This window comes from Mus musculus, chromosome 16, assembly GCF_000001635.26.
Source record: "Mus musculus strain C57BL/6J chromosome 16, GRCm38.p6 C57BL/6J".
Classification (NCBI taxonomy): domain Eukaryota; kingdom Metazoa; phylum Chordata; class Mammalia; order Rodentia; family Muridae; genus Mus; species Mus musculus.
In genome coordinates this window covers 31638980-31643640 of record NC_000082.6, presented here as the reverse complement: position 1 = coordinate 31643640, position 4661 = coordinate 31638980, and the positions used below count along the sequence as shown (strand labels likewise).

General features: G+C 45.2%; 1 non-coding gene across 1 annotated transcript; it reads left to right on the top strand.

Moving 5' to 3' along the window:
• Window positions 1-1074: 1074 nt before the first annotated feature.
• On the top strand, window positions 1075-1218 carry LOC115488702. Its single transcript, XR_003952003.1, has one exon. It is a non-coding gene; the product is annotated as a small nucleolar RNA SNORA48 (small nucleolar RNA).
• Window positions 1219-4661: the final 3443 nt, after the last annotated feature.

Sequence of the window (4661 nt, the reverse complement as noted above, 5' to 3'; positions counted from 1 at the left end):
AGCTTTGCCTGGCCTGGAATTTGCTCTGTACACCAGGCTGGCCTCTGGAACTCACAGAGATCATCTTCCTGTCTCTGCATCCTGAGTGCTAGGCTTAGTGGCATGCATCACTAAGCCCAGCTGCACCCAACGACGTTAAGTGCTGAGCCATCACTTCAGTCCCCTGTAACTAGATATTAAACCATATCTGTTGTGGTTGTTATCCATTGTGACAATTTTACTTTTTTTTTTTTTTTTTTGGTTTTTAGAGACAGGGTTTCTCTGTGTAGCCCTGGCTGTCCTGGAACTCACTTTGTAGACCAGGCTGGCCTCGAACTCAGAAATCCGCCTACCTCTGCCTCCCGAGTGCTGGGATTAAAGGCGTGCGCCACCACGCCCAACCGACAATTTTACTTTTTAAATCGTGATCTTAACACATTTAACATAATTGTTACAATAGCTCCACATGAATTTACCACTTTATTTATTTTTGTCTGTTTGCTTCTCTTATTTGTTCTTTCCTTTCCCTTTCTTTCCCTGGCCTCTTTTGAAATGACTGAGGGATACTTCTCGTTCATTCTCTCCTCACCATCTCCTTGCCGGCTATGATTCCGCATTTATAATTTAGTGGTTGTCTTAGGGCTTGCCAGATGTGTTCTTTCCTTATTGTTGTCTTCTCACGACACTGTAACACATCAACGACAGCATAATAACTTCACCAGGATGTCTCCTGTCCCCTCTCTGATCCTTTGCACAAATGTCATACATTTTACTTTTGCATATATTGTAAGATCCATAATATGCCACGATTACTTTTGCGCTAAACAGTCAACTTTAATTTAAATAAATTAAAATTTGAAAATGTCTTCTATATTTAAGGGTCTTTTTTTTCCTTTCATTTTTAGAACTCTGTATTCTGTCTACGAACTTAATTCTCTATATGGTTCACTTTCCCTCAGCTTAGTGAAATCCTGGTGATGATGATGTCTCTTGGTTTTTGTTTATTTATAAAAAAAAATGTTTTTATTTACTCTTCACTTTTTTAGGAATTTTTTTTATTCTACTATTTCACTTAAAAATTAATTTACACACCCCCCCCCTTGGCAATGGGCAAAGAGACACCCTGTTGGTGGTGATGTTCTTACATCAGTCAGGAGCAGAGCTGATGGCAGTCCTTTGTGCATCCTAGCTTGATGCCTGGCTTGGTGGGCAAAGCTGTCTTATGTCTAGGACACCTCAAATCAAATCAAATCCAGGCAGCACAGTGTGGGAGGAGGAAGGCAGAGACCTGCAGACAGCTATGCCACCTACAGACCTGCTTTCCTTTCAATGTCACAGGAGGGCAATAGACACCTGCTTGTCACACCATAAAGCACAGCGTGGATGGAGGATGTCACCCAGGGGCCTGCAATCCACGTGTCCAGCCTGCCGCAGGAGTCACCGCAATGTGCGAGTATGTGGTGGTCAGATGGAAGAGGAGGGGAAGTGGAGCACCTTGAGATTTATGGAGATGGGACTAGAGACTCAAGGGTAGAGAGGAGTAGCCTGCTGTGAGTGGTCAGCCCTGCCACCTGGGGCCATGGTGAGGTCCCAGCCCAAGCTGCTGCTGAGGGCCAAGTCTGAGTTCTGAGTCCCTGGCTACGCAGTGGCCGGGGTCGGTGTTGATTTCAGTGACTCATATTACCATTAGAGAACACGGGGATGTCCCTTGGGGACCACAAGAATGTCCAGGACCTGTGTATAACTGGCTCCACTCCTCCTCACTGTGTCACTCTGCAGAGCTGGCCCCATCTCTCAGCAGCAGCAGCAGCAGCAGCAGCAGCAGCACTCTGGAGAGCATGCCCTGCCTTCACCCAGGCAGCACTGGAGCTGTTCCAGGGGGTGGGGGTGCGGGCGAGCCAGCCCTGAGGGCATGAATGTGGGAGAGCTGACCTTGCTACTCATCTTCCATGAAGTGGCACAGGTGCAGAGGTAATGCCACACTCCCTCCCGAGATGTGCCACGCGCGCGCCACCCAAGGCAGTCAGGTAAGCTGTCCCCAGGGTCATGAGTTCTGCTGTAGCACTCGGGAGAGTGAATCCTTCACCCGGACCCCTGGGAGCAGGACCTGAAGTTCTTTTTTGTTTGTTTGTTGTTGTTGTTGTTTTTTCTTTTCGAGGCAGGGTTTCTCTGTTGTAGCCCTGGCTGTCCTGGAACTCACTCTGTAGACCAGGCTGGCCTCGAACTCAGAAATCCGCCTGCCTCTGCCTCCCAAGTGCTGGGATTAAAGGCGTGCACCACCACTGCCCTGCTGAAGCTGAAGATCTTAAACCAGACCAATGACTCATTGCAATGAACATCTGCAAGTGAAGGTGTGTGGGCAGAGGGATAGACTACGGTTTCTACGATGAAATGTTTTCTATGCTTTGTTTTTGTTGTTGTTTTTGGGTTTTTTGGGTAGGGGTAGATTACAAGGGTGAAGGGCAGATATGAGGGGATGAAGAAATGAATGGGAGTAGGGTGCATGATGTGAAACTCAGAAAGAACCAATAAAAAGTTAAAAAAAAGAAAAAGAAAAGGAAAAAAATTAGTTGAGGTGCTATCTAGCTCAGTAGTTAGAGCACTGGTTGTTCTTCCAGTGGACCTGGGTTCAATCCTGCGCACCCACATGATAGCCCACAAATGTCTATAACTCCAATTCCAGGGGAACCAGGTATTCTTCCAGCCTCCTCGGGTACTAGATACACACATAAACCCTCAGGCAAAGCACTCAAATACATACAATAATAAAACATATCTTTGAAATATTAGTTGAGGCACTGAGAAATGGCTGAGTGGCTGCTGCACACACATAAGGACCCGTGTCCTGAAACCCATGTAAAAGCCAGATGCAGTGGAGCTTACCTCTGCCATTCCATTGTGCCATATTGCCAGATGGGAGGCAGACATGGGAGACTCCTAGGAAGCTCACAGGCCAGCTGGCTGGGTACACACACCAATGAACAAGAGAGGTCTGTCTTCAAAGTAGACGATGGGCTGGTACCTGAAGTTGTCCCCTGACCTTCACATAGGTGATACAGCATGTGTGCAACTCTCTCTCTCTCTCTCTCTGACACACACACATACCACAAAATTTGTTGAAAAGTTCCCCTTGTCTCTTACAGTGAGAAGATGTCCCAGGATCATCATATCGCATCAGGGACTTCCTGCTTATCCATGCTAATGTGTTTGTAAGAAAAAAAAAAAGACTATTAAATCCTCCTAATTCAAAACATAATATCTTTATATTCTGGGAGAATCTGACAAATTAGTGCTAGTAACTGATTTCCTTTAGTTTTCCCCAAACAATTTAAATAAGCGGGTTGGATGATTCTTGAAAATAATTGAGTTTGTGTACACATTAAAATTTTTAGGGTTGGTGAGGCAGAGCAGTCACGAGATTGCTTGCCTAGCAGGCAGGAAGCACTGGGTTAGACCCGCCCCACCAGGGCATTAATCCAGCATGGTGGACATACTTGTAATTTCAGCACTCCAGAGGGAGGGGGGAAAGGGTCAGAAGTTCAAGATTATCTGAAGCTCCATAGCAAGTTTGCAGCCAGGCATGAGACTCTCTGAAATAAAGTAACATTTCTTGAGGTGGGTAATCTGAAACTCCCCATTCCTGATTCCTGGATGGTTAAGGTATTAGGTCTGTAAGAACAATTTAAAATCTGAGCTTGCGTGACTGGCCAATGCACATAGCTATGGCTGAGCATCAGTCTTCCCGTCTGTGAAATGGTGAGAATAGCATCTGCCTCAGTTGCCAGGACTATTCCTGGGTTAAGTCAGAAACAATAGTGAAGGTGAAAGAGCTGCGTGAACATGGAGTCCAATACAAAGGAAAGGCAGGCACGTCTGCTCCAGCAGAGTCTTCTCATTCTGGAACATTCTCTGGCAAAAGCCAGTGCCCTTACTTTCTCTCCTTTTCTTGGTGGCATGAGCAGAGCATCAGTGTGTCCTGAGGATATCCACCAGGCCTGTACATAGCAGCTTGATTTTCAGTAGTCTCAAACTGTAAACAACCAGAAGCATTTACCAATGGGCGAATGGACACACAATATATGGTGCGACTAACCTGAAAGCCCAAAGTTTGAAATGCTGTGAAATCTGAAACAGTCTGAATGCTTGCATTATGCTTTAAATAGAAAACTCTGTATTTGGTGTTAGGTGATGCATCATAAACAAAACGCAGGTTCACTGGAAGCGTTGTAAAATGACCTTCAGGCTATGTGTACAAGCTGCACGGAAAGCATACATGAGTTTCCTGTTTACCTTGGATCTCATCTCCTCAGTCTCTATACCAATATATATAATGGGATAGTAACTTGGTGGAAGAGGAGTAATTGTTACACAAGATAACATGTGTGAATATCAAAATAATATTTTGAAATGGATGAAAGAAGTCAGGCCTCCCCTCACCCCCGAGAATATGATTCCATTTACCACGACTTCTAAAAGTGCAAAATACCTTATAGTAACAGACAGTGCTGGTTGCCTTAGGATGAGCGGCAGGGGCAGGTAATTAGCTTGCCAATGCCATGAGGAAATCTTGGTTGGGCAAGAGTTATCTGATGGCTTCACACTTTGACCAGAGCTTATTAAACTGAATATTTCAAACAAGTGGTACTATGTTCAAGTGTGTCTCAACATAGCTTTTAAATTTT